At 50.1% G+C, this 25994-nt stretch overlaps 35 non-coding genes across 35 annotated transcripts; all 35 read left to right on the top strand.

Moving 5' to 3' along the window:
* Positions 1-179: 179 nt before the first annotated feature.
* Positions 180-261, top strand: Trnas-cga (transfer RNA serine (anticodon CGA)). The gene has a single exon. It is a non-coding gene; the product is annotated as a tRNA-Ser (tRNA).
* A 690-nt stretch (positions 262-951) lies between these two features.
* On the top strand, positions 952-1033 carry Trnas-uga (transfer RNA serine (anticodon UGA)). Its single transcript has one exon. It is a non-coding gene; the product is annotated as a tRNA-Ser (tRNA).
* A 596-nt stretch (positions 1034-1629) lies between these two features.
* On the top strand, positions 1630-1702 carry Trnaf-gaa (transfer RNA phenylalanine (anticodon GAA)). Its single transcript has one exon. It is a non-coding gene; the product is annotated as a tRNA-Phe (tRNA).
* Positions 1703-2441: 739 nt separating this feature from the next.
* Positions 2442-2523, top strand: Trnas-cga (transfer RNA serine (anticodon CGA)). Its single transcript has one exon. It is a non-coding gene; the product is annotated as a tRNA-Ser (tRNA).
* Positions 2524-3213: 690 nt separating this feature from the next.
* Trnas-uga (transfer RNA serine (anticodon UGA)) lies at positions 3214-3295 on the top strand. The gene has a single exon. It is a non-coding gene; the product is annotated as a tRNA-Ser (tRNA).
* Positions 3296-3891: 596 nt separating this feature from the next.
* Positions 3892-3964, top strand: Trnaf-gaa (transfer RNA phenylalanine (anticodon GAA)). The gene has a single exon. It is a non-coding gene; the product is annotated as a tRNA-Phe (tRNA).
* Positions 3965-4703: 739 nt separating this feature from the next.
* Trnas-cga (transfer RNA serine (anticodon CGA)) lies at positions 4704-4785 on the top strand. Its single transcript has one exon. It is a non-coding gene; the product is annotated as a tRNA-Ser (tRNA).
* Positions 4786-5475: 690 nt separating this feature from the next.
* On the top strand, positions 5476-5557 carry Trnas-uga (transfer RNA serine (anticodon UGA)). The gene has a single exon. It is a non-coding gene; the product is annotated as a tRNA-Ser (tRNA).
* A 596-nt stretch (positions 5558-6153) lies between these two features.
* Positions 6154-6226, top strand: Trnaf-gaa (transfer RNA phenylalanine (anticodon GAA)). The gene has a single exon. It is a non-coding gene; the product is annotated as a tRNA-Phe (tRNA).
* A 739-nt stretch (positions 6227-6965) lies between these two features.
* On the top strand, positions 6966-7047 carry Trnas-cga (transfer RNA serine (anticodon CGA)). Its single transcript has one exon. It is a non-coding gene; the product is annotated as a tRNA-Ser (tRNA).
* A 690-nt stretch (positions 7048-7737) lies between these two features.
* Trnas-uga (transfer RNA serine (anticodon UGA)) lies at positions 7738-7819 on the top strand. The gene has a single exon. It is a non-coding gene; the product is annotated as a tRNA-Ser (tRNA).
* A 596-nt stretch (positions 7820-8415) lies between these two features.
* Positions 8416-8488, top strand: Trnaf-gaa (transfer RNA phenylalanine (anticodon GAA)). The gene has a single exon. It is a non-coding gene; the product is annotated as a tRNA-Phe (tRNA).
* Positions 8489-9227: 739 nt separating this feature from the next.
* Trnas-cga (transfer RNA serine (anticodon CGA)) lies at positions 9228-9309 on the top strand. Its single transcript has one exon. It is a non-coding gene; the product is annotated as a tRNA-Ser (tRNA).
* Positions 9310-9999: 690 nt separating this feature from the next.
* Trnas-uga (transfer RNA serine (anticodon UGA)) lies at positions 10000-10081 on the top strand. Its single transcript has one exon. It is a non-coding gene; the product is annotated as a tRNA-Ser (tRNA).
* Positions 10082-10677: 596 nt separating this feature from the next.
* On the top strand, positions 10678-10750 carry Trnaf-gaa (transfer RNA phenylalanine (anticodon GAA)). The gene has a single exon. It is a non-coding gene; the product is annotated as a tRNA-Phe (tRNA).
* Positions 10751-11489: 739 nt separating this feature from the next.
* Positions 11490-11571, top strand: Trnas-cga (transfer RNA serine (anticodon CGA)). Its single transcript has one exon. It is a non-coding gene; the product is annotated as a tRNA-Ser (tRNA).
* Positions 11572-12261: 690 nt separating this feature from the next.
* Trnas-uga (transfer RNA serine (anticodon UGA)) lies at positions 12262-12343 on the top strand. Its single transcript has one exon. It is a non-coding gene; the product is annotated as a tRNA-Ser (tRNA).
* Positions 12344-12939: 596 nt separating this feature from the next.
* Trnaf-gaa (transfer RNA phenylalanine (anticodon GAA)) lies at positions 12940-13012 on the top strand. The gene has a single exon. It is a non-coding gene; the product is annotated as a tRNA-Phe (tRNA).
* Positions 13013-13751: 739 nt separating this feature from the next.
* Trnas-cga (transfer RNA serine (anticodon CGA)) lies at positions 13752-13833 on the top strand. Its single transcript has one exon. It is a non-coding gene; the product is annotated as a tRNA-Ser (tRNA).
* A 690-nt stretch (positions 13834-14523) lies between these two features.
* Positions 14524-14605, top strand: Trnas-uga (transfer RNA serine (anticodon UGA)). Its single transcript has one exon. It is a non-coding gene; the product is annotated as a tRNA-Ser (tRNA).
* Positions 14606-15201: 596 nt separating this feature from the next.
* Trnaf-gaa (transfer RNA phenylalanine (anticodon GAA)) lies at positions 15202-15274 on the top strand. The gene has a single exon. It is a non-coding gene; the product is annotated as a tRNA-Phe (tRNA).
* Positions 15275-16013: 739 nt separating this feature from the next.
* Positions 16014-16095, top strand: Trnas-cga (transfer RNA serine (anticodon CGA)). The gene has a single exon. It is a non-coding gene; the product is annotated as a tRNA-Ser (tRNA).
* Positions 16096-16785: 690 nt separating this feature from the next.
* Trnas-uga (transfer RNA serine (anticodon UGA)) lies at positions 16786-16867 on the top strand. Its single transcript has one exon. It is a non-coding gene; the product is annotated as a tRNA-Ser (tRNA).
* Positions 16868-17463: 596 nt separating this feature from the next.
* Positions 17464-17536, top strand: Trnaf-gaa (transfer RNA phenylalanine (anticodon GAA)). Its single transcript has one exon. It is a non-coding gene; the product is annotated as a tRNA-Phe (tRNA).
* Positions 17537-18275: 739 nt separating this feature from the next.
* Trnas-cga (transfer RNA serine (anticodon CGA)) lies at positions 18276-18357 on the top strand. Its single transcript has one exon. It is a non-coding gene; the product is annotated as a tRNA-Ser (tRNA).
* Positions 18358-19047: 690 nt separating this feature from the next.
* Trnas-uga (transfer RNA serine (anticodon UGA)) lies at positions 19048-19129 on the top strand. Its single transcript has one exon. It is a non-coding gene; the product is annotated as a tRNA-Ser (tRNA).
* A 596-nt stretch (positions 19130-19725) lies between these two features.
* On the top strand, positions 19726-19798 carry Trnaf-gaa (transfer RNA phenylalanine (anticodon GAA)). The gene has a single exon. It is a non-coding gene; the product is annotated as a tRNA-Phe (tRNA).
* A 739-nt stretch (positions 19799-20537) lies between these two features.
* Trnas-cga (transfer RNA serine (anticodon CGA)) lies at positions 20538-20619 on the top strand. Its single transcript has one exon. It is a non-coding gene; the product is annotated as a tRNA-Ser (tRNA).
* A 690-nt stretch (positions 20620-21309) lies between these two features.
* On the top strand, positions 21310-21391 carry Trnas-uga (transfer RNA serine (anticodon UGA)). The gene has a single exon. It is a non-coding gene; the product is annotated as a tRNA-Ser (tRNA).
* A 596-nt stretch (positions 21392-21987) lies between these two features.
* Trnaf-gaa (transfer RNA phenylalanine (anticodon GAA)) lies at positions 21988-22060 on the top strand. Its single transcript has one exon. It is a non-coding gene; the product is annotated as a tRNA-Phe (tRNA).
* A 739-nt stretch (positions 22061-22799) lies between these two features.
* On the top strand, positions 22800-22881 carry Trnas-cga (transfer RNA serine (anticodon CGA)). Its single transcript has one exon. It is a non-coding gene; the product is annotated as a tRNA-Ser (tRNA).
* Positions 22882-23571: 690 nt separating this feature from the next.
* Trnas-uga (transfer RNA serine (anticodon UGA)) lies at positions 23572-23653 on the top strand. The gene has a single exon. It is a non-coding gene; the product is annotated as a tRNA-Ser (tRNA).
* Positions 23654-24249: 596 nt separating this feature from the next.
* On the top strand, positions 24250-24322 carry Trnaf-gaa (transfer RNA phenylalanine (anticodon GAA)). Its single transcript has one exon. It is a non-coding gene; the product is annotated as a tRNA-Phe (tRNA).
* A 739-nt stretch (positions 24323-25061) lies between these two features.
* Positions 25062-25143, top strand: Trnas-cga (transfer RNA serine (anticodon CGA)). Its single transcript has one exon. It is a non-coding gene; the product is annotated as a tRNA-Ser (tRNA).
* Positions 25144-25833: 690 nt separating this feature from the next.
* On the top strand, positions 25834-25915 carry Trnas-uga (transfer RNA serine (anticodon UGA)). Its single transcript has one exon. It is a non-coding gene; the product is annotated as a tRNA-Ser (tRNA).
* The last annotated feature ends 79 nt before the right edge of the window (positions 25916-25994 follow it).

Raw genomic sequence — 25994 nt, 5'->3', positions numbered from 1 at the left:
TTTTTAACCTAAGGGTCCAGGGTTCAAGTCCCTGTGTCGGCGGAAATTTTAATACTTTGGTAGCGATTCGTCTGGTAGCGGTGGAAACGCTACGGAAAATAATGCAGCTACGCCGTCTTCTGACACCACAGTGCTTGAAACGTTAGCAGTTGCATGTGTCGGCAGAACCCGCGCTAGCGGCAGTCGTGGCCGAGTGGTTAAGGCGTCTGACTCGAAATCAGATTCTCTCTGGGAGCGTAGGTTCGAGTCCTACCGGCTGCGTGCGATTTTGTGTAAAGAGGAGCAAAAATTTTCGCACACACGTGACATGCGTGGGCGAATGCGGGTGCAAACCAGTGACGCCATTCTCAACAAGACGAAAATTTCCGTTTAAGAATACTGAGTTTCGCGACGACCGCTTCTTACTGTGGTTATCGGTTGACCTCGCACTGACGCTGGGACTGCAGAAAGCCGTCGCTGAGATCGTGAGTACACAGATGTGCTTGAAAGTGTTGGACAGAGCGAACATTCATTTCTTTTTAAGAATCGCAATTCAATCATTCGAGTGCGGCAAAAGCAGTGGTGCAGCGTTTCTTTTCTTATGATCTCGCAGCTGCTTGGAAGTATGTCCATCGTTTAAGACGACAGAAAAGTAGCGTCAGCGGTGCGTCAGTGGGAAGTCGGTGAAGTCGCCATTGGAGCCATAAGCCAGCAATTACGACATGCGAATCACTCGGACACCACGCAGCTGTACGATAATGCTCGTGCGTGGGCCCGCATAGCTCAGTCGGCAGAGCGGTAGGTTTTCAATCAAATGGTCCTGGGTTCAAGTCCCTGTCTGGGCGAAAATTATTACATTTTGGAAACGGCCAATGGAAACCTTACAGAAATGAGTGAGGCCACGCCGCTTTCTGCCATCAGATTGCTTCTAAAGATGGCAGTTTCCGTTGTCGGGAGACATTTCCGCCACCAGCAGTCGTGGCCGAGTGGTTAAGGCGTCTGACTTGAAATCAGATTCCCTCTGGGAGCGTAGGTTCGAGTCGTGCCGACTGCGAAAATTTTCTCGCTCTCACAAGATGAACGTTCAGTTGCGTCACTACTAAACACGTGGGTCACCAGCAATGTGCAGTGTTATTTGATCCATGGCGCAGCGTTACAGTCGCGCCCAGAAGCCGCAGCTCATCTCCCCGTCTCACAGCCGCCCACCAGGTGTTAGTACAAGTGTCGCCTCACTGGGCAGTGCAGACGTGTCCATTTTAGCTTGCAGACGATGACGTATAGCCATTCATGAGCTAACGCAAGTCGAATGTTTTACCGCGTGTATCTGCTAGGTACTGCCTCTTATACGGTGGAGAGGCTCACTCCTCCTTGTGTCTCGTTCGCTGCACACGAGTTGCCCCTGGCATCGATATAGCACGGGTTTTCTAGCGCCAGCGTGGCGTCACGTGAATTCAGCGAAGTCAATATTACACGAATCGAGTCGACATGTTTGCTTTTAACGATGATGGAAGCAGAAGAAATGTGTGTGGAACTTCGCTGCATCGGATGCTCGCCTTTCAGCGTCCCTGTGTCTTATCAGACGAAGGTGACTGTGAAAGTGGCAACGAGACAGAGTTCACGAACACATGCAAACTGCAAACCTCAGCGTCAGCCGAAATAGCTCAGTTGGGAGAGCGTTAGACTGAAGATCTAAAGGTCCCTGGTTCGATCCCGGGTTTCGGCACGTATTCATTTTGATGCGACGCCCATGGAATTGCTCTGCGTTTGCGATAATGCAACTACCGCTGACAACAAAAATGACTCTCTCCTGTAGCTGTTCTGGTTGCCTAGTGCATGCCATAAGAGGAACTCACTAGACAACTAACTCCCTTAGAAGCAAAAGAATCAAAAAAGTCCTACCGACTGCGTTTCCTTTTTCTGTCAGGTGGTGAAGAAGGTCTTCAACGGAACCGTGAAATGAGCGAAAACGTGGGAAACATTGCATTCGAAATTCTTGTGAATTTTCCAACTGGCCAGTGAGGGTCGACTAAACACGTAAATTCTCTGCTCCAACGTATGAGCCGTAACGACTGCTGTAATTTGTTGTTGCATCGTGTGTCAGCAGTCTTCGATAGTGTGTTACGAGCTTAGCGCGATAAGTCTGTAGACAGCATTCAGGCGACGTTTTATTAGTAACTGCTCCATGCAGCGATTGCACAACAGTAAAGGACATGAGTGAATGTATCGTGGGGGGTTTCGCAGCCTCGTGCGAGCCCGGACAGCTCAGTCGGTGGAGCATAGGGCTTTTTAACCTAAGGGTCCAGGGTTCAAGTCCCTGTGTCGGCGGAAATTTTAATACTTTGGTAGCGATTCGTCTGGTAGCGGTGGAAACGCTACGGAAAATAATGCAGCTACGCCGTCTTCTGACACCACAGTGCTTGAAACGTTAGCAGTTGCATGTGTCGGCAGAACCCGCGCTAGCGGCAGTCGTGGCCGAGTGGTTAAGGCGTCTGACTCGAAATCAGATTCTCTCTGGGAGCGTAGGTTCGAGTCCTACCGGCTGCGTGCGATTTTGTGTAAAGAGGAGCAAAAATTTTCGCACACACGTGACATGCGTGGGCGAATGCGGGTGCAAACCAGTGACGCCATTCTCAACAAGACGAAAATTTCCGTTTAAGAATACTGAGTTTCGCGACGACCGCTTCTTACTGTGGTTATCGGTTGACCTCGCACTGACGCTGGGACTGCAGAAAGCCGTCGCTGAGATCGTGAGTACACAGATGTGCTTGAAAGTGTTGGACAGAGCGAACATTCATTTCTTTTTAAGAATCGCAATTCAATCATTCGAGTGCGGCAAAAGCAGTGGTGCAGCGTTTCTTTTCTTATGATCTCGCAGCTGCTTGGAAGTATGTCCATCGTTTAAGACGACAGAAAAGTAGCGTCAGCGGTGCGTCAGTGGGAAGTCGGTGAAGTCGCCATTGGAGCCATAAGCCAGCAATTACGACATGCGAATCACTCGGACACCACGCAGCTGTACGATAATGCTCGTGCGTGGGCCCGCATAGCTCAGTCGGCAGAGCGGTAGGTTTTCAATCAAATGGTCCTGGGTTCAAGTCCCTGTCTGGGCGAAAATTATTACATTTTGGAAACGGCCAATGGAAACCTTACAGAAATGAGTGAGGCCACGCCGCTTTCTGCCATCAGATTGCTTCTAAAGATGGCAGTTTCCGTTGTCGGGAGACATTTCCGCCACCAGCAGTCGTGGCCGAGTGGTTAAGGCGTCTGACTTGAAATCAGATTCCCTCTGGGAGCGTAGGTTCGAGTCGTGCCGACTGCGAAAATTTTCTCGCTCTCACAAGATGAACGTTCAGTTGCGTCACTACTAAACACGTGGGTCACCAGCAATGTGCAGTGTTATTTGATCCATGGCGCAGCGTTACAGTCGCGCCCAGAAGCCGCAGCTCATCTCCCCGTCTCACAGCCGCCCACCAGGTGTTAGTACAAGTGTCGCCTCACTGGGCAGTGCAGACGTGTCCATTTTAGCTTGCCGACGATGACGTATAGCCATTCATGAGCTAACGCAAGTCGAATGTTTTACCGCGTGTATCTGCTAGGTACTGCCTCTTATACGGTGGAGAGGCTCACTCCTCCTTGTGTCTCGTTCGCTGCACACGAGTTGCCCCTGGCATCGATATAGCACGGGTTTTCTAGCGCCAGCGTGGCGTCACGTGAATTCAGCGAAGTCAATATTACACGAATCGAGTCGACATGTTTGCTTTTAACGATGATGGAAGCAGAAGAAATGTGTGTGGAACTTCGCTGCATCGGATGCTCGCCTTTCAGCGTCCCTGTGTCTTATCAGACGAAGGTGACTGTGAAAGTGGCAACGAGACAGAGTTCACGAACACATGCAAACTGCAAACCTCAGCGTCAGCCGAAATAGCTCAGTTGGGAGAGCGTTAGACTGAAGATCTAAAGGTCCCTGGTTCGATCCCGGGTTTCGGCACGTATTCATTTTGATGCGACGCCCATGGAATTGCTCTGCGTTTGCGATAATGCAACTACCGCTGACAACAAAAATGACTCTCTCCTGTAGCTGTTCTGGTTGCCTAGTGCATGCCATAAGAGGAACTCACTAGACAACTAACTCCCTTAGAAGCAAAAGAATCAAAAAAGTCCTACCGACTGCGTTTCCTTTTTCTGTCAGGTGGTGAAGAAGGTCTTCAACGGAACCGTGAAATGAGCGAAAACGTGGGAAACATTGCATTCGAAATTCTTGTGAATTTTCCAACTGGCCAGTGAGGGTCGACTAAACACGTAAATTCTCTGCTCCAACGTATGAGCCGTAACGACTGCTGTAATTTGTTGTTGCATCGTGTGTCAGCAGTCTTCGATAGTGTGTTACGAGCTTAGCGCGATAAGTCTGTAGACAGCATTCAGGCGACGTTTTATTAGTAACTGCTCCATGCAGCGATTGCACAACAGTAAAGGACATGAGTGAATGTATCGTGGGGGGTTTCGCAGCCTCGTGCGAGCCCGGACAGCTCAGTCGGTGGAGCATAGGGCTTTTTAACCTAAGGGTCCAGGGTTCAAGTCCCTGTGTCGGCGGAAATTTTAATACTTTGGTAGCGATTCGTCTGGTAGCGGTGGAAACGCTACGGAAAATAATGCAGCTACGCCGTCTTCTGACACCACAGTGCTTGAAACGTTAGCAGTTGCATGTGTCGGCAGAACCCGCGCTAGCGGCAGTCGTGGCCGAGTGGTTAAGGCGTCTGACTCGAAATCAGATTCTCTCTGGGAGCGTAGGTTCGAGTCCTACCGGCTGCGTGCGATTTTGTGTAAAGAGGAGCAAAAATTTTCGCACACACGTGACATGCGTGGGCGAATGCGGGTGCAAACCAGTGACGCCATTCTCAACAAGACGAAAATTTCCGTTTAAGAATACTGAGTTTCGCGACGACCGCTTCTTACTGTGGTTATCGGTTGACCTCGCACTGACGCTGGGACTGCAGAAAGCCGTCGCTGAGATCGTGAGTACACAGATGTGCTTGAAAGTGTTGGACAGAGCGAACATTCATTTCTTTTTAAGAATCGCAATTCAATCATTCGAGTGCGGCAAAAGCAGTGGTGCAGCGTTTCTTTTCTTATGATCTCGCAGCTGCTTGGAAGTATGTCCATCGTTTAAGACGACAGAAAAGTAGCGTCAGCGGTGCGTCAGTGGGAAGTCGGTGAAGTCGCCATTGGAGCCATAAGCCAGCAATTACGACATGCGAATCACTCGGACACCACGCAGCTGTACGATAATGCTCGTGCGTGGGCCCGCATAGCTCAGTCGGCAGAGCGGTAGGTTTTCAATCAAATGGTCCTGGGTTCAAGTCCCTGTCTGGGCGAAAATTATTACATTTTGGAAACGGCCAATGGAAACCTTACAGAAATGAGTGAGGCCACGCCGCTTTCTGCCATCAGATTGCTTCTAAAGATGGCAGTTTCCGTTGTCGGGAGACATTTCCGCCACCAGCAGTCGTGGCCGAGTGGTTAAGGCGTCTGACTTGAAATCAGATTCCCTCTGGGAGCGTAGGTTCGAGTCGTGCCGACTGCGAAAATTTTCTCGCTCTCACAAGATGAACGTTCAGTTGCGTCACTACTAAACACGTGGGTCACCAGCAATGTGCAGTGTTATTTGATCCATGGCGCAGCGTTACAGTCGCGCCCAGAAGCCGCAGCTCATCTCCCCGTCTCACAGCCGCCCACCAGGTGTTAGTACAAGTGTCGCCTCACTGGGCAGTGCAGACGTGTCCATTTTAGCTTGCAGACGATGACGTATAGCCATTCATGAGCTAACGCAAGTCGAATGTTTTACCGCGTGTATCTGCTAGGTACTGCCTCTTATACGGTGGAGAGGCTCACTCCTCCTTGTGTCTCGTTCGCTGCACACGAGTTGCCCCTGGCATCGATATAGCACGGGTTTTCTAGCGCCAGCGTGGCGTCACGTGAATTCAGCGAAGTCAATATTACACGAATCGAGTCGACATGTTTGCTTTTAACGATGATGGAAGCAGAAGAAATGTGTGTGGAACTTCGCTGCATCGGATGCTCGCCTTTCAGCGTCCCTGTGTCTTATCAGACGAAGGTGACTGTGAAAGTGGCAACGAGACAGAGTTCACGAACACATGCAAACTGCAAACCTCAGCGTCAGCCGAAATAGCTCAGTTGGGAGAGCGTTAGACTGAAGATCTAAAGGTCCCTGGTTCGATCCCGGGTTTCGGCACGTATTCATTTTGATGCGACGCCCATGGAATTGCTCTGCGTTTGCGATAATGCAACTACCGCTGACAACAAAAATGACTCTCTCCTGTAGCTGTTCTGGTTGCCTAGTGCATGCCATAAGAGGAACTCACTAGACAACTAACTCCCTTAGAAGCAAAAGAATCAAAAAAGTCCTACCGACTGCGTTTCCTTTTTCTGTCAGGTGGTGAAGAAGGTCTTCAACGGAACCGTGAAATGAGCGAAAACGTGGGAAACATTGCATTCGAAATTCTTGTGAATTTTCCAACTGGCCAGTGAGGGTCGACTAAACACGTAAATTCTCTGCTCCAACGTATGAGCCGTAACGACTGCTGTAATTTGTTGTTGCATCGTGTGTCAGCAGTCTTCGATAGTGTGTTACGAGCTTAGCGCGATAAGTCTGTAGACAGCATTCAGGCGACGTTTTATTAGTAACTGCTCCATGCAGCGATTGCACAACAGTAAAGGACATGAGTGAATGTATCGTGGGGGGTTTCGCAGCCTCGTGCGAGCCCGGACAGCTCAGTCGGTGGAGCATAGGGCTTTTTAACCTAAGGGTCCAGGGTTCAAGTCCCTGTGTCGGCGGAAATTTTAATACTTTGGTAGCGATTCGTCTGGTAGCGGTGGAAACGCTACGGAAAATAATGCAGCTACGCCGTCTTCTGACACCACAGTGCTTGAAACGTTAGCAGTTGCATGTGTCGGCAGAACCCGCGCTAGCGGCAGTCGTGGCCGAGTGGTTAAGGCGTCTGACTCGAAATCAGATTCTCTCTGGGAGCGTAGGTTCGAGTCCTACCGGCTGCGTGCGATTTTGTGTAAAGAGGAGCAAAAATTTTCGCACACACGTGACATGCGTGGGCGAATGCGGGTGCAAACCAGTGACGCCATTCTCAACAAGACGAAAATTTCCGTTTAAGAATACTGAGTTTCGCGACGACCGCTTCTTACTGTGGTTATCGGTTGACCTCGCACTGACGCTGGGACTGCAGAAAGCCGTCGCTGAGATCGTGAGTACACAGATGTGCTTGAAAGTGTTGGACAGAGCGAACATTCATTTCTTTTTAAGAATCGCAATTCAATCATTCGAGTGCGGCAAAAGCAGTGGTGCAGCGTTTCTTTTCTTATGATCTCGCAGCTGCTTGGAAGTATGTCCATCGTTTAAGACGACAGAAAAGTAGCGTCAGCGGTGCGTCAGTGGGAAGTCGGTGAAGTCGCCATTGGAGCCATAAGCCAGCAATTACGACATGCGAATCACTCGGACACCACGCAGCTGTACGATAATGCTCGTGCGTGGGCCCGCATAGCTCAGTCGGCAGAGCGGTAGGTTTTCAATCAAATGGTCCTGGGTTCAAGTCCCTGTCTGGGCGAAAATTATTACATTTTGGAAACGGCCAATGGAAACCTTACAGAAATGAGTGAGGCCACGCCGCTTTCTGCCATCAGATTGCTTCTAAAGATGGCAGTTTCCGTTGTCGGGAGACATTTCCGCCACCAGCAGTCGTGGCCGAGTGGTTAAGGCGTCTGACTTGAAATCAGATTCCCTCTGGGAGCGTAGGTTCGAGTCCTGCCGACTGCGAAAATTTTCTCGCTCTCACAAGATGAACGTTCAGTTGCGTCACTACTAAACACGTGGGTCACCAGCAATGTGCAGTGTTATTTGATCCATGGCGCAGCGTTACAGTCGCGCCCAGAAGCCGCAGCTCATCTCCCCGTCTCACAGCCGCCCACCAGGTGTTAGTACAAGTGTCGCCTCACTGGGCAGTGCAGACGTGTCCATTTTAGCTTGCAGACGATGACGTATAGCCATTCATGAGCTAACGCAAGTCGAATGTTTTACCGCGTGTATCTGCTAGGTACTGCCTCTTATACGGTGGAGAGGCTCACTCCTCCTTGTGTCTCGTTCGCTGCACACGAGTTGCCCCTGGCATCGATATAGCACGGGTTTTCTAGCGCCAGCGTGGCGTCACGTGAATTCAGCGAAGTCAATATTACACGAATCGAGTCGACATGTTTGCTTTTAACGATGATGGAAGCAGAAGAAATGTGTGTGGAACTTCGCTGCATCGGATGCTCGCCTTTCAGCGTCCCTGTGTCTTATCAGACGAAGGTGACTGTGAAAGTGGCAACGAGACAGAGTTCACGAACACATGCAAACTGCAAACCTCAGCGTCAGCCGAAATAGCTCAGTTGGGAGAGCGTTAGACTGAAGATCTAAAGGTCCCTGGTTCGATCCCGGGTTTCGGCACGTATTCATTTTGATGCGACGCCCATGGAATTGCTCTGCGTTTGCGATAATGCAACTACCGCTGACAACAAAAATGACTCTCTCCTGTAGCTGTTCTGGTTGCCTAGTGCATGCCATAAGAGGAACTCACTAGACAACTAACTCCCTTAGAAGCAAAAGAATCAAAAAAGTCCTACCGACTGCGTTTCCTTTTTCTGTCAGGTGGTGAAGAAGGTCTTCAACGGAACCGTGAAATGAGCGAAAACGTGGGAAACATTGCATTCGAAATTCTTGTGAATTTTCCAACTGGCCAGTGAGGGTCGACTAAACACGTAAATTCTCTGCTCCAACGTATGAGCCGTAACGACTGCTGTAATTTGTTGTTGCATCGTGTGTCAGCAGTCTTCGATAGTGTGTTACGAGCTTAGCGCGATAAGTCTGTAGACAGCATTCAGGCGACGTTTTATTAGTAACTGCTCCATGCAGCGATTGCACAACAGTAAAGGACATGAGTGAATGTATCGTGGGGGGTTTCGCAGCCTCGTGCGAGCCCGGACAGCTCAGTCGGTGGAGCATAGGGCTTTTTAACCTAAGGGTCCAGGGTTCAAGTCCCTGTGTCGGCGGAAATTTTAATACTTTGGTAGCGATTCGTCTGGTAGCGGTGGAAACGCTACGGAAAATAATGCAGCTACGCCGTCTTCTGACACCACAGTGCTTGAAACGTTAGCAGTTGCATGTGTCGGCAGAACCCGCGCTAGCGGCAGTCGTGGCCGAGTGGTTAAGGCGTCTGACTCGAAATCAGATTCTCTCTGGGAGCGTAGGTTCGAGTCCTACCGGCTGCGTGCGATTTTGTGTAAAGAGGAGCAAAAATTTTCGCACACACGTGACATGCGTGGGCGAATGCGGGTGCAAACCAGTGACGCCATTCTCAACAAGACGAAAATTTCCGTTTAAGAATACTGAGTTTCGCGACGACCGCTTCTTACTGTGGTTATCGGTTGACCTCGCACTGACGCTGGGACTGCAGAAAGCCGTCGCTGAGATCGTGAGTACACAGATGTGCTTGAAAGTGTTGGACAGAGCGAACATTCATTTCTTTTTAAGAATCGCAATTCAATCATTCGAGTGCGGCAAAAGCAGTGGTGCAGCGTTTCTTTTCTTATGATCTCGCAGCTGCTTGGAAGTATGTCCATCGTTTAAGACGACAGAAAAGTAGCGTCAGCGGTGCGTCAGTGGGAAGTCGGTGAAGTCGCCATTGGAGCCATAAGCCAGCAATTACGACATGCGAATCACTCGGACACCACGCAGCTGTACGATAATGCTCGTGCGTGGGCCCGCATAGCTCAGTCGGCAGAGCGGTAGGTTTTCAATCAAATGGTCCTGGGTTCAAGTCCCTGTCTGGGCGAAAATTATTACATTTTGGAAACGGCCAATGGAAACCTTACAGAAATGAGTGAGGCCACGCCGCTTTCTGCCATCAGATTGCTTCTAAAGATGGCAGTTTCCGTTGTCGGGAGACATTTCCGCCACCAGCAGTCGTGGCCGAGTGGTTAAGGCGTCTGACTTGAAATCAGATTCCCTCTGGGAGCGTAGGTTCGAGTCCTGCCGACTGCGAAAATTTTCTCGCTCTCACAAGATGAACGTTCAGTTGCGTCACTACTAAACACGTGGGTCACCAGCAATGTGCAGTGTTATTTGATCCATGGCGCAGCGTTACAGTCGCGCCCAGAAGCCGCAGCTCATCTCCCCGTCTCACAGCCGCCCACCAGGTGTTAGTACAAGTGTCGCCTCACTGGGCAGTGCAGACGTGTCCATTTTAGCTTGCCGACGATGACGTATAGCCATTCATGAGCTAACGCAAGTCGAATGTTTTACCGCGTGTATCTGCTAGGTACTGCCTCTTATACGGTGGAGAGGCTCACTCCTCCTTGTGTCTCGTTCGCTGCACACGAGTTGCCCCTGGCATCGATATAGCACGGGTTTTCTAGCGCCAGCGTGGCGTCACGTGAATTCAGCGAAGTCAATATTACACGAATCGAGTCGACATGTTTGCTTTTAACGATGATGGAAGCAGAAGAAATGTGTGTGGAACTTCGCTGCATCGGATGCTCGCCTTTCAGCGTCCCTGTGTCTTATCAGACGAAGGTGACTGTGAAAGTGGCAACGAGACAGAGTTCACGAACACATGCAAACTGCAAACCTCAGCGTCAGCCGAAATAGCTCAGTTGGGAGAGCGTTAGACTGAAGATCTAAAGGTCCCTGGTTCGATCCCGGGTTTCGGCACGTATTCATTTTGATGCGACGCCCATGGAATTGCTCTGCGTTTGCGATAATGCAACTACCGCTGACAACAAAAATGACTCTCTCCTGTAGCTGTTCTGGTTGCCTAGTGCATGCCATAAGAGGAACTCACTAGACAACTAACTCCCTTAGAAGCAAAAGAATCAAAAAAGTCCTACCGACTGCGTTTCCTTTTTCTGTCAGGTGGTGAAGAAGGTCTTCAACGGAACCGTGAAATGAGCGAAAACGTGGGAAACATTGCATTCGAAATTCTTGTGAATTTTCCAACTGGCCAGTGAGGGTCGACTAAACACGTAAATTCTCTGCTCCAACGTATGAGCCGTAACGACTGCTGTAATTTGTTGTTGCATCGTGTGTCAGCAGTCTTCGATAGTGTGTTACGAGCTTAGCGCGATAAGTCTGTAGACAGCATTCAGGCGACGTTTTATTAGTAACTGCTCCATGCAGCGATTGCACAACAGTAAAGGACATGAGTGAATGTATCGTGGGGGGTTTCGCAGCCTCGTGCGAGCCCGGACAGCTCAGTCGGTGGAGCATAGGGCTTTTTAACCTAAGGGTCCAGGGTTCAAGTCCCTGTGTCGGCGGAAATTTTAATACTTTGGTAGCGATTCGTCTGGTAGCGGTGGAAACGCTACGGAAAATAATGCAGCTACGCCGTCTTCTGACACCACAGTGCTTGAAACGTTAGCAGTTGCATGTGTCGGCAGAACCCGCGCTAGCGGCAGTCGTGGCCGAGTGGTTAAGGCGTCTGACTCGAAATCAGATTCTCTCTGGGAGCGTAGGTTCGAGTCCTACCGGCTGCGTGCGATTTTGTGTAAAGAGGAGCAAAAATTTTCGCACACACGTGACATGCGTGGGCGAATGCGGGTGCAAACCAGTGACGCCATTCTCAACAAGACGAAAATTTCCGTTTAAGAATACTGAGTTTCGCGACGACCGCTTCTTACTGTGGTTATCGGTTGACCTCGCACTGACGCTGGGACTGCAGAAAGCCGTCGCTGAGATCGTGAGTACACAGATGTGCTTGAAAGTGTTGGACAGAGCGAACATTCATTTCTTTTTAAGAATCGCAATTCAATCATTCGAGTGCGGCAAAAGCAGTGGTGCAGCGTTTCTTTTCTTATGATCTCGCAGCTGCTTGGAAGTATGTCCATCGTTTAAGACGACAGAAAAGTAGCGTCAGCGGTGCGTCAGTGGGAAGTCGGTGAAGTCGCCATTGGAGCCATAAGCCAGCAATTACGACATGCGAATCACTCGGACACCACGCAGCTGTACGATAATGCTCGTGCGTGGGCCCGCATAGCTCAGTCGGCAGAGCGGTAGGTTTTCAATCAAATGGTCCTGGGTTCAAGTCCCTGTCTGGGCGAAAATTATTACATTTTGGAAACGGCCAATGGAAACCTTACAGAAATGAGTGAGGCCACGCCGCTTTCTGCCATCAGATTGCTTCTAAAGATGGCAGTTTCCGTTGTCGGGAGACATTTCCGCCACCAGCAGTCGTGGCCGAGTGGTTAAGGCGTCTGACTTGAAATCAGATTCCCTCTGGGAGCGTAGGTTCGAGTCCTGCCGACTGCGAAAATTTTCTCGCTCTCACAAGATGAACGTTCAGTTGCGTCACTACTAAACACGTGGGTCACCAGCAATGTGCAGTGTTATTTGATCCATGGCGCAGCGTTACAGTCGCGCCCAGAAGCCGCAGCTCATCTCCCCGTCTCACAGCCGCCCACCAGGTGTTAGTACAAGTGTCGCCTCACTGGGCAGTGCAGACGTGTCCATTTTAGCTTGCAGACGATGACGTATAGCCATTCATGAGCTAACGCAAGTCGAATGTTTTACCGCGTGTATCTGCTAGGTACTGCCTCTTATACGGTGGAGAGGCTCACTCCTCCTTGTGTCTCGTTCGCTGCACACGAGTTGCCCCTGGCATCGATATAGCACGGGTTTTCTAGCGCCAGCGTGGCGTCACGTGAATTCAGCGAAGTCAATATTACACGAATCGAGTCGACATGTTTGCTTTTAACGATGATGGAAGCAGAAGAAATGTGTGTGGAACTTCGCTGCATCGGATGCTCGCCTTTCAGCGTCCCTGTGTCTTATCAGACGAAGGTGACTGTGAAAGTGGCAACGAGACAGAGTTCACGAACACATGCAAACTGCAAACCTCAGCGTCAGCCGAAATAGCTCAGTTGGGAGAGCGTTAGACTGAAGATCTAAAGGTCCCTGGTTCGATCCCGGGTTTCGGCACGTATTCATTTTGATGCGACGCCCATGGAATTGCTCTGCGTTTGCGATAATGCAACTACCGCTGACAACAAAAATGACTCTCTCCTGTAGCTGTTCTGGTTGCCTAGTGCATGCCATAAGAGGAACTCACTAGACAACTAACTCCCTTAGAAGCAAAAGAATCAAAAAAGTCCTACCGACTGCGTTTCCTTTTTCTGTCAGGTGGTGAAGAAGGTCTTCAACGGAACCGTGAAATGAGCGAAAACGTGGGAAACATTGCATTCGAAATTCTTGTGAATTTTCCAACTGGCCAGTGAGGGTCGACTAAACACGTAAATTCTCTGCTCCAACGTATGAGCCGTAACGACTGCTGTAATTTGTTGTTGCATCGTGTGTCAGCAGTCTTCGATAGTGTGTTACGAGCTTAGCGCGATAAGTCTGTAGACAGCATTCAGGCGACGTTTTATTAGTAACTGCTCCATGCAGCGATTGCACAACAGTAAAGGACATGAGTGAATGTATCGTGGGGGGTTTCGCAGCCTCGTGCGAGCCCGGACAGCTCAGTCGGTGGAGCATAGGGCTTTTTAACCTAAGGGTCCAGGGTTCAAGTCCCTGTGTCGGCGGAAATTTTAATACTTTGGTAGCGATTCGTCTGGTAGCGGTGGAAACGCTACGGAAAATAATGCAGCTACGCCGTCTTCTGACACCACAGTGCTTGAAACGTTAGCAGTTGCATGTGTCGGCAGAACCCGCGCTAGCGGCAGTCGTGGCCGAGTGGTTAAGGCGTCTGACTCGAAATCAGATTCTCTCTGGGAGCGTAGGTTCGAGTCCTACCGGCTGCGTGCGATTTTGTGTAAAGAGGAGCAAAAATTTTCGCACACACGTGACATGCGTGGGCGAATGCGGGTGCAAACCAGTGACGCCATTCTCAACAAGACGAAAATTTCCGTTTAAGAATACTGAGTTTCGCGACGACCGCTTCTTACTGTGGTTATCGGTTGACCTCGCACTGACGCTGGGACTGCAGAAAGCCGTCGCTGAGATCGTGAGTACACAGATGTGCTTGAAAGTGTTGGACAGAGCGAACATTCATTTCTTTTTAAGAATCGCAATTCAATCATTCGAGTGCGGCAAAAGCAGTGGTGCAGCGTTTCTTTTCTTATGATCTCGCAGCTGCTTGGAAGTATGTCCATCGTTTAAGACGACAGAAAAGTAGCGTCAGCGGTGCGTCAGTGGGAAGTCGGTGAAGTCGCCATTGGAGCCATAAGCCAGCAATTACGACATGCGAATCACTCGGACACCACGCAGCTGTACGATAATGCTCGTGCGTGGGCCCGCATAGCTCAGTCGGCAGAGCGGTAGGTTTTCAATCAAATGGTCCTGGGTTCAAGTCCCTGTCTGGGCGAAAATTATTACATTTTGGAAACGGCCAATGGAAACCTTACAGAAATGAGTGAGGCCACGCCGCTTTCTGCCATCAGATTGCTTCTAAAGATGGCAGTTTCCGTTGTCGGGAGACATTTCCGCCACCAGCAGTCGTGGCCGAGTGGTTAAGGCGTCTGACTTGAAATCAGATTCCCTCTGGGAGCGTAGGTTCGAGTCGTGCCGACTGCGAAAATTTTCTCGCTCTCACAAGATGAACGTTCAGTTGCGTCACTACTAAACACGTGGGTCACCAGCAATGTGCAGTGTTATTTGATCCATGGCGCAGCGTTACAGTCGCGCCCAGAAGCCGCAGCTCATCTCCCCGTCTCACAGCCGCCCACCAGGTGTTAGTACAAGTGTCGCCTCACTGGGCAGTGCAGACGTGTCCATTTTAGCTTGCAGACGATGACGTATAGCCATTCATGAGCTAACGCAAGTCGAATGTTTTACCGCGTGTATCTGCTAGGTACTGCCTCTTATACGGTGGAGAGGCTCACTCCTCCTTGTGTCTCGTTCGCTGCACACGAGTTGCCCCTGGCATCGATATAGCACGGGTTTTCTAGCGCCAGCGTGGCGTCACGTGAATTCAGCGAAGTCAATATTACACGAATCGAGTCGACATGTTTGCTTTTAACGATGATGGAAGCAGAAGAAATGTGTGTGGAACTTCGCTGCATCGGATGCTCGCGTTTCAGCGTCCCTGTGTCTTATCAGACGAAGGTGACTGTGAAAGTGGCAACGAGACAGAGTTCACGAACACATGCAAACTGCAAACCTCAGCGTCAGCCGAAATAGCTCAGTTGGGAGAGCGTTAGACTGAAGATCTAAAGGTCCCTGGTTCGATCCCGGGTTTCGGCACGTATTCATTTTGATGCGACGCCCATGGAATTGCTCTGCGTTTGCGATAATGCAACTACCGCTGACAACAAAAATGACTCTCTCCTGTAGCTGTTCTGGTTGCCTAGTGCATGCCATAAGAGGAACTCACTAGACAACTAACTCCCTTAGAAGCAAAAGAATCAAAAAAGTCCTACCGACTGCGTTTCCTTTTTCTGTCAGGTGGTGAAGAAGGTCTTCAACGGAACCGTGAAATGAGCGAAAACGTGGGAAACATTGCATTCGAAATTCTTGTGAATTTTCCAACTGGCCAGTGAGGGTCGACTAAACACGTAAATTCTCTGCTCCAACGTATGAGCCGTAACGACTGCTGTAATTTGTTGTTGCATCGTGTGTCAGCAGTCTTCGATAGTGTGTTACGAGCTTAGCGCGATAAGTCTGTAGACAGCATTCAGGCGACGTTTTATTAGTAACTGCTCCATGCAGCGATTGCACAACAGTAAAGGACATGAGTGAATGTATCGTGGGGGGTTTCGCAGCCTCGTGCGAGCCCGGACAGCTCAGTCGGTGGAGCATAGGGCTTTTTAACCTAAGGGTCCAGGGTTCAAGTCCCTGTGTCGGCGGAAATTTTAATACTTTGGTAGCGATTCGTCTGGTAGCGGTGGAAACGCTACGGAAAATAATGCAGCTACGCCGTCTTCTGACACCACAGTGCTTGAAACGTTAGCAGTTGCATGTGTCGGCAGAACCCGCGCTAGCGGCAGTCGTGGCCGAGTGGTTAAGGCGTCTGACTCGAAATCAGATTCTCTCTGGGAGCGTAGGTTCGAGTCCTACCGGCTGCGTGCGATTTTGTGTAAAGAGGAGCAAAAATTTTCGCACACACGTGACATGCGTGGGCGAATGCGGGTGCAAACCAGTGACGCCATTCTCAACAAGACGAAAATTTCCGTTTAAGAATACTGAGTTTCGCGACGACCGCTTCTTACTGTGGTTATCGGTTGACCTCGCACTGACGCTGGGACTGCAGAAAGCCGTCGCTGAGATCGTGAGTACACAGATGTGCTTGAAAGTGTTGGACAGAGCGAACATTCATTTCTTTTTAAGAATCGCAATTCAATCATTCGAGTGCGGCAAAAGCAGTGGTGCAGCGTTTCTTTTCTTATGATCTCGCAGCTGCTTGGAAGTATGTCCATCGTTTAAGACGACAGAAAAGTAGCGTCAGCGGTGCGTCAGTGGGAAGTCGGTGAAGTCGCCATTGGAGCCATAAGCCAGCAATTACGACATGCGAATCACTCGGACACCACGCAGCTGTACGATAATGCTCGTGCGTGGGCCCGCATAGCTCAGTCGGCAGAGCGGTAGGTTTTCAATCAAATGGTCCTGGGTTCAAGTCCCTGTCTGGGCGAAAATTATTACATTTTGGAAACGGCCAATGGAAACCTTACAGAAATGAGTGAGGCCACGCCGCTTTCTGCCATCAGATTGCTTCTAAAGATGGCAGTTTCCGTTGTCGGGAGACATTTCCGCCACCAGCAGTCGTGGCCGAGTGGTTAAGGCGTCTGACTTGAAATCAGATTCCCTCTGGGAGCGTAGGTTCGAGTCCTGCCGACTGCGAAAATTTTCTCGCTCTCACAAGATGAACGTTCAGTTGCGTCACTACTAAACACGTGGGTCACCAGCAATGTGCAGTGTTATTTGATCCATGGCGCAGCGTTACAGTCGCGCCCAGAAGCCGCAGCTCATCTCCCCGTCTCACAGCCGCCCACCAGGTGTTAGTACAAGTGTCGCCTCACTGGGCAGTGCAGACGTGTCCATTTTAGCTTGCAGACGATGACGTATAGCCATTCATGAGCTAACGCAAGTCGAATGTTTTACCGCGTGTATCTGCTAGGTACTGCCTCTTATACGGTGGAGAGGCTCACTCCTCCTTGTGTCTCGTTCGCTGCACACGAGTTGCCCCTGGCATCGATATAGCACGGGTTTTCTAGCGCCAGCGTGGCGTCACGTGAATTCAGCGAAGTCAATATTACACGAATCGAGTCGACATGTTTGCTTTTAACGATGATGGAAGCAGAAGAAATGTGTGTGGAACTTCGCTGCATCGGATGCTCGCCTTTCAGCGTCCCTGTGTCTTATCAGACGAAGGTGACTGTGAAAGTGGCAACGAGACAGAGTTCACGAACACATGCAAACTGCAAACCTCAGCGTCAGCCGAAATAGCTCAGTTGGGAGAGCGTTAGACTGAAGATCTAAAGGTCCCTGGTTCGATCCCGGGTTTCGGCACGTATTCATTTTGATGCGACGCCCATGGAATTGCTCTGCGTTTGCGATAATGCAACTACCGCTGACAACAAAAATGACTCTCTCCTGTAGCTGTTCTGGTTGCCTAGTGCATGCCATAAGAGGAACTCACTAGACAACTAACTCCCTTAGAAGCAAAAGAATCAAAAAAGTCCTACCGACTGCGTTTCCTTTTTCTGTCAGGTGGTGAAGAAGGTCTTCAACGGAACCGTGAAATGAGCGAAAACGTGGGAAACATTGCATTCGAAATTCTTGTGAATTTTCCAACTGGCCAGTGAGGGTCGACTAAACACGTAAATTCTCTGCTCCAACGTATGAGCCGTAACGACTGCTGTAATTTGTTGTTGCATCGTGTGTCAGCAGTCTTCGATAGTGTGTTACGAGCTTAGCGCGATAAGTCTGTAGACAGCATTCAGGCGACGTTTTATTAGTAACTGCTCCATGCAGCGATTGCACAACAGTAAAGGACATGAGTGAATGTATCGTGGGGGGTTTCGCAGCCTCGTGCGAGCCCGGACAGCTCAGTCGGTGGAGCATAGGGCTTTTTAACCTAAGGGTCCAGGGTTCAAGTCCCTGTGTCGGCGGAAATTTTAATACTTTGGTAGCGATTCGTCTGGTAGCGGTGGAAACGCTACGGAAAATAATGCAGCTACGCCGTCTTCTGACACCACAGTGCTTGAAACGTTAGCAGTTGCATGTGTCGGCAGAACCCGCGCTAGCGGCAGTCGTGGCCGAGTGGTTAAGGCGTCTGACTCGAAATCAGATTCTCTCTGGGAGCGTAGGTTCGAGTCCTACCGGCTGCGTGCGATTTTGTGTAAAGAGGAGCAAAAATTTTCGCACACACGTGACATGCGTGGGCGAATGCGGGTGCAAACCAGTGACGCCATTCTCAACAAGACGAAAATTTCCGTTTAAGAATACTGAGTTTCGCGACGACCGCTTCTTACTGTGGTTATCGGTTGACCTCGCACTGACGCTGGGACTGCAGAAAGCCGTCGCTGAGATCGTGAGTACACAGATGTGCTTGAAAGTGTTGGACAGAGCGAACATTCATTTCTTTTTAAGAATCGCAATTCAATCATTCGAGTGCGGCAAAAGCAGTGGTGCAGCGTTTCTTTTCTTATGATCTCGCAGCTGCTTGGAAGTATGTCCATCGTTTAAGACGACAGAAAAGTAGCGTCAGCGGTGCGTCAGTGGGAAGTCGGTGAAGTCGCCATTGGAGCCATAAGCCAGCAATTACGACATGCGAATCACTCGGACACCACGCAGCTGTACGATAATGCTCGTGCGCGGGCCCGCATAGCTCAGTCGGCAGAGCGGTAGGTTTTCAATCAAATGGTCCTGGGTTCAAGTCCCTGTCTGGGCGAAAATTATTACATTTTGGAAACGGCCAATGGAAACCTTACAGAAATGAGTGAGGCCACGCCGCTTTCTGCCATCAGATTGCTTCTAAAGATGGCAGTTTCCGTTGTCGGGAGACATTTCCGCCACCAGCAGTCGTGGCCGAGTGGTTAAGGCGTCTGACTTGAAATCAGATTCCCTCTGGGAGCGTAGGTTCGAGTCCTGCCGACTGCGAAAATTTTCTCGCTCTCACAAGATGAACGTTCAGTTGCGTCACTACTAAACACGTGGGTCACCAGCAATGTGCAGTGTTATTTGATCCATGGCGCAGCGTTACAGTCGCGCCCAGAAGCCGCAGCTCATCTCCCCGTCTCACAGCCGCCCACCAGGTGTTAGTACAAGTGTCGCCTCACTGGGCAGTGCAGACGTGTCCATTTTAGCTTGCAGACGATGACGTATAGCCATTCATGAGCTAACGCAAGTCGAATGTTTTACCGCGTGTATCTGCTAGGTACTGCCTCTTATACGGTGGAGAGGCTCACTCCTCCTTGTGTCTCGTTCGCTGCACACGAGTTGCCCCTGGCATCGATATAGCACGGGTTTTCTAGCGCCAGCGTGGCGTCACGTGAATTCAGCGAAGTCAATATTACACGAATCGAGTCGAAGTGTTTGCTTTTAACGATGATGGAAGCAGAAGAAATGTGTGTGGAACTTCGCTGCATCGGATGCTCGCCTTTCAGCGTCCCTGTGTCTTATCAGACGAAGGTGACTGTGAAAGTGGCAACGAGACAGAGTTCACGAACACATGCAAACTGCAAACCTCAGCGTCAGCCGAAATAGCTCAGTTGGGAGAGCGTTAGACTGAAGATCTAAAGGTCCCTGGTTCGATCCCGGGTTTCGGCACGTATTCATTTTGATGCGACGCCCATGGAATTGCTCTGCGTTTGCGATAATGCAACTACCGCTGACAACAAAAATGACTCTCTCCTGTAGCTGTTCTGGTTGCCTAGTGCATGCCATAAGAGGAACTCACTAGACAACTAACTCCCTTAGAAGCAAAAGAATCAAAAAAGTCCTACCGACTGCGTTTCCTTTTTCTGTCAGGTGGTGAAGAAGGTCTTCAACGGAACCGTGAAATGAGCGAAAACGTGGGAAACATTGCATTCGAAATTCTTGTGAATTTTCCAACTGGCCAGTGAGGGTCGACTAAACACGTAAATTCTCTGCTCCAACGTATGAGCCGTAACGACTGCTGTAATTTGTTGTTGCATCGTGTGTCAGCAGTCTTCGATAGTGTGTTACGAGCTTAGCGCGATAAGTCTGTAGACAGCATTCAGGCGACGTTTTATTAGTAACTGCTCCATGCAGCGATTGCACAACAGTAAAGGACATGAGTGAATGTATCGTGGGGGGTTTCGCAGCCTCGTGCGAGCCCGGACAGCTCAGTCGGTGGAGCATAGGGCTTTTTAACCTAAGGGTCCAGGGTTCAAGTCCCTGTGTCGGCGGAAATTTTAATACTTTGGTAGCGATTCGTCTGGTAGCGGTGGAAACGCTACGGAAAATAATGCAGCTACGCCGTCTTCTGACACCACAGTGCTTGAAACGTTAGCAGTTGCATGTGTCGGCAGAACCCGCGCTAGCGGCAGTCGTGGCCGAGTGGTTAAGGCGTCTGACTCGAAATCAGATTCTCTCTGGGAGCGTAGGTTCGAGTCCTACCGGCTGCGTGCGATTTTGTGTAAAGAGGAGCAAAAATTTTCGCACACACGTGACATGCGTGGGCGAATGCGGGTGCAAACCAGTGACGCCATTCTCAACAAGACGAAAATTTCCGTTTAAGAATACTGAGTTTCGCGACGACCGCTTCTTACTGTGGTTATCGGTTGACCTCGCACTGACGCTGGGACTGCAGAAAGCCGTCGCTGAGATCGTGAGTACACAGATGTGCTTGAAAGTGTTGGACAGAGCGAACATTCATTTCTTTTTAAGAATCGCAATTCAATCATTCGAGTGCGGCAAAAGCAGTGGTGCAGCGTTTCTTTTCTTATGATCTCGCAGCTGCTTGGAAGTATGTCCATCGTTTAAGACGACAGAAAAGTAGCGTCAGCGGTGCGTCAGTGGGAAGTCGGTGAAGTCGCCATTGGAGCCATAAGCCAGCAATTACGACATGCGAATCACTCGGACACCACGCAGCTGTACGATAATGCTCGTGCGCGGGCCCGCATAGCTCAGTCGGCAGAGCGGTAGGTTTTCAATCAAATGGTCCTGGGTTCAAGTCCCTGTCTGGGCGAAAATTATTACATTTTGGAAACGGCCAATGGAAACCTTACAGAAATGAGTGAGGCCACGCCGCTTTCTGCCATCAGATTGCTTCTAAAGATGGCAGTTTCCGTTGTCGGGAGACATTTCCGCCACCAGCAGTCGTGGCCGAGTGGTTAAGGCGTCTGACTTGAAATCAGATTCCCTCTGGGAGCGTAGGTTCGAGTCCTGCCGACTGCGAAAATTTTCTCGCTCTCACAAGATGAACGTTCAGTTGCGTCACTACTAAACACGTGGGTCACCAGCAATGTGCAGTGTTATTTGATCCATGGCGCAGCGTTACAGTCGCGCCCAGAAGCCGCAGCTCATCTCCCCGTCTCACAGCCGCCCACCAGGTGTTAGTACAAGTGTCGCCTCACTGGGCAGTGCAGACGTGTCCATTTTAGCTTGCAGACGATGACGTATAGCCATTCATGAGCTAACGCAAGTCGAATGTTTTACCGCGTGTATCTGCTAGGTACTGCCTCTTATACGGTGGAGAGGCTCACTCCTCCTTGTGTCTCGTTCGCTGCACACGAGTTGCCCCTGGCATCGATATAGCACGGGTTTTCTAGCGCCAGCGTGGCGTCACGTGAATTCAGCGAAGTCAATATTACACGAATCGAGTCGAAGTGTTTGCTTTTAACGATGATGGAAGCAGAAGAAATGTGTGTGGAACTTCGCTGCATCGGATGCTCGCCTTTCAGCGTCCCTGTGTCTTATCAGACGAAGGTGACTGTGAAAGTGGCAACGAGACAGAGTTCACGAACACATGCAAACTGCAAACCTCAGCGTCAGCCGAAATAGCTCAGTTGGGAGAGCGTTAGACTGAAGATCTAAAGGTCCCTGGTTCGATCCCGGGTTTCGGCACGTATTCATTTTGATGCGACGCCCATGGAATTGCTCTGCGTTTGCGATAATGCAACTACCGCTGACAACAAAAATGACTCTCTCCTGTAGCTGTTCTGGTTGCCTAGTGCATGCCATAAGAGGAACTCACTAGACAACTAACTCCCTTAGAAGCAAAAGAATCAAAAAAGTCCTACCGACTGCGTTTCCTTTTTCTGTCAGGTGGTGAAGAAGGTCTTCAACGGAACCGTGAAATGAGCGAAAACGTGGGAAACATTGCATTCGAAATTCTTGTGAATTTTCCAACTGGCCAGTGAGGGTCGACTAAACACGTAAATTCTCTGCTCCAACGTATGAGCCGTAACGACTGCTGTAATTTGTTGTTGCATCGTGTGTCAGCAGTCTTCGATAGTGTGTTACGAGCTTAGCGCGATAAGTCTGTAGACAGCATTCAGGCGACGTTTTATTAGTAACTGCTCCATGCAGCGATTGCACAACAGTAAAGGACATGAGTGAATGTATCGTGGGGGGTTTCGCAGCCTCGTGCGAGCCCGGACAGCTCAGTCGGTGGAGCATAGGGCTTTTTAACCTAAGGGTCCAGGGTTCAAGTCCCTGTGTCGGCGGAAATTTTAATACTTTGGTAGCGATTCGTCTGGTAGCGGTGGAAACGCTACGGAAAATAATGCAGCTACGCCGTCTTCTGACACCACAGTGCTTGAAACGTTAGCAGTTGCATGTGTCGGCAGAACCCGCGCTAGCGGCAGTCGTGGCCGAGTGGTTAAGGCGTCTGACTCGAAATCAGATTCTCTCTGGGAGCGTAGGTTCGAGTCCTACCGGCTGCGTGCGATTTTGTGTAAAGAGGAGCAAAAATTTTCGCACACACGTGACATGCGTGGGCGAATGCGGGTGCAAACCAGTGACGCCATTCTCAACAAGACGAAAATTTCCGTTTAAGAATACTGAGTTTCGCGACGACCGCTTCTTACTGTGGTTATCGGTTGACCTCGCACTGACGCTGGGACTGCAGAAAGCCGTCGCTGAGATCGTGAGTACACAGATGTGCTTGAAAGTGTTGGACAGAGCGAACATTCATTTCTTTTTAAGAATCGCAATTCAATCATTCGAGTGCGGCAAAAGCAGTGGTGCAGCGTTTCTTTTCTTATGATCTCGCAGCTGCTTGGAAGTATGTCCATCGTTTAAGACGACAGAAAAGTAGCGTCAGCGGTGCGTCAGTGGGAAGTCGGTGAAGTCGCCATTGGAGCCATAAGCCAGCAATTACGACATGCGAATCACTCGGACACCACGCAGCTGTACGATAATGCTCGTGCGTGGGCCCGCATAGCTCAGTCGGCAGAGCGGTAGGTTTTCAATCAAATGGTCCTGGGTTCAAGTCCCTGTCTGGGCGAAAATTATTACATTTTGGAAACGGCCAATGGAAACCTTACAGAAATGAGTGAGGCCACGCCGCTTTCTGCCATCAGATTGCTTCTAAAGATGGCAGTTTCCGTTGTCGGGAGACATTTCCGCCACCAGCAGTCGTGGCCGAGTGGTTAAGGCGTCTGACTTGAAATCAGATTCCCTCTGGGAGCGTAGGTTCGAGTCCTGCCGACTGCGAAAATTTTCTCGCTCTCACAAGATGAACGTTCAGTTGCGTCACTACTAAACACGTGGGTCACCAGCAATGTGCAGTGTTATTTGATCCATGGCGCAGCGTTACAGTCGCGCCCAGAAGCCGCAGCTCATCTCCCCGTCTCACAGCCGCCCACCAGGTGTTAGTACAAGTGTCGCCTCACTGGGCAGTGCAGACGTGTCCATTTTAGCTTGCAGACGATGACGTATAGCCATTCATGAGCTAACGCAAGTCGAATGTTTTACCGCGTGTATCTGCTAGGTACTGCCTCTTATACGGTGGAGAGGCTCACTCCTCCTTGTGTCTCGTTCGCTGCACACGAGTTGCCCCTGGCATCGATATAGCACGGGTTTTCTAGCGCCAGCGTGGCGTCACGTGAATTCAGCGAAGTCAATATTACACGAATCGAGTCGACATGTTTGCTTTTAACGATGATGGAAGCAGAAGAAATGTGTGTGGAACTTCGCTGCATCGGATGCTCGCCTTTCAGCGTCCCTGTGTCTTATCAGACGAAGGTGACTGTGAAAGTGGCAACGAGACAGAGTTCACGAACACATGCAAACTGCAAACCTCAGCGTCAGCCGAAATAGCTCAGTTGGGAGAGCGTTAGACTGAAGATCTAAAGGTCCCTGGTTCGATCCCGGGTTTCGGCACGTATTCATTTTGATGCGACGCCCATGGAATTGCTCTGCGTTTGCGATAATGCAACTACCGCTGACAACAAAAATGACTCTCTCCTGTAGCTGTTCTGGTTGCCTAGTGCATGCCATAAGAGGAACTCACTAGACAACTAACTCCCTTAGAAGCAAAAGAATCAAAAAAGTCCTACCGACTGCGTTTCCTTTTTCTGTCAGGTGGTGAAGAAGGTCTTCAACGGAACCGTGAAATGAGCGAAAACGTGGGAAACATTGCATTCGAAATTCTTGTGAATTTTCCAACTGGCCAGTGAGGGTCGACTAAACACGTAAATTCTCTGCTCCAACGTATGAGCCGTAACGACTGCTGTAATTTGTTGTTGCATCGTGTGTCAGCAGTCTTCGATAGTGTGTTACGAGCTTAGCGCGATAAGTCTGTAGACAGCATTCAGGCGACGTTTTATTAGTAACTGCTCCATGCAGCGATTGCACAACAGTAAAGGACATGAGTGAATGTATCGTGGGGGGTTTCGCAGCCTCGTGCGAGCCCGGACAGCTCAGTCGGTGGAGCATAGGGCTTTTTAACCTAAGGGTCCAGGGTTCAAGTCCCTGTGTCGGCGGAAATTTTAATACTTTGGTAGCGATTCGTCTGGTAGCGGTGGAAACGCTACGGAAAATAATGCAGCTACGCCGTCTTCTGACACCACAGTGCTTGAAACGTTAGCAGTTGCATGTGTCGGCAGAACCCGCGCTAGCGGCAGTCGTGGCCGAGTGGTTAAGGCGTCTGACTCGAAATCAGATTCTCTCTGGGAGCGTAGGTTCGAGTCCTACCGGCTGCGTGCGATTTTGTGTAAAGAGGAGCAAAAATTTTCGCACACACGTGACATGCGTGGGCGAATGCGGGTGCAAACCAGTGACGCCATTCTCAACAAGACGAAAATTTCCGTTTAAGAATACTGAGTTTCGCGACGACCGCTTCTTACTGTGGTTATCGGTTGACCTCGCACTGACGCTGGGACTGCAGAAAGCCGTCGCTGAGATCGTGAGTACACAGATGTGCTTGAAAGTGTTGGACAGAGCGAACATTCATTTCTTTTTAAGAATCGCAATTCAATCATTCGAGTGCGGCAAAAGCAGTGGTGCAGCGTTTCTTTTCTTATGATCTCGCAGCTGCTTGGAAGTATGTCCATCGTTTAAGACGACAGAAAAGTAGCGTCAGCGGTGCGTCAGTGGGAAGTCGGTGAAGTCGCCATTGGAGCCATAAGCCAGCAATTACGACATGCGAATCACTCGGACACCACGCAGCTGTACGATAATGCTCGTGCGTGGGCCCGCATAGCTCAGTCGGCAGAGCGGTAGGTTTTCAATCAAATGGTCCTGGGTTCAAGTCCCTGTCTGGGCGAAAATTATTACATTTTGGAAACGGCCAATGGAAACCTTACAGAAATGAGTGAGGCCACGCCGCTTTCTGCCATCAGATTGCTTCTAAAGATGGCAGTTTCCGTTGTCGGGAGACATTTCCGCCACCAGCAGTCGTGGCCGAGTGGTTAAGGCGTCTGACTTGAAATCAGATTCCCTCTGGGAGCGTAGGTTCGAGTCGTGCCGACTGCGAAAATTTTCTCGCTCTCACAAGATGAACGTTCAGTTGCGTCACTACTAAACACGTGGGTCACCAGCAATGTGCAGTGTT

The sequence above is a fragment of the Schistocerca nitens genome, unplaced genomic scaffold (assembly GCF_023898315.1).
Source record: "Schistocerca nitens isolate TAMUIC-IGC-003100 unplaced genomic scaffold, iqSchNite1.1 HiC_scaffold_385, whole genome shotgun sequence".
In the NCBI taxonomy this organism is placed as follows: domain Eukaryota; kingdom Metazoa; phylum Arthropoda; class Insecta; order Orthoptera; family Acrididae; genus Schistocerca; species Schistocerca nitens.
This window is presented reverse-complemented; position numbering and strand designations above follow the sequence as displayed.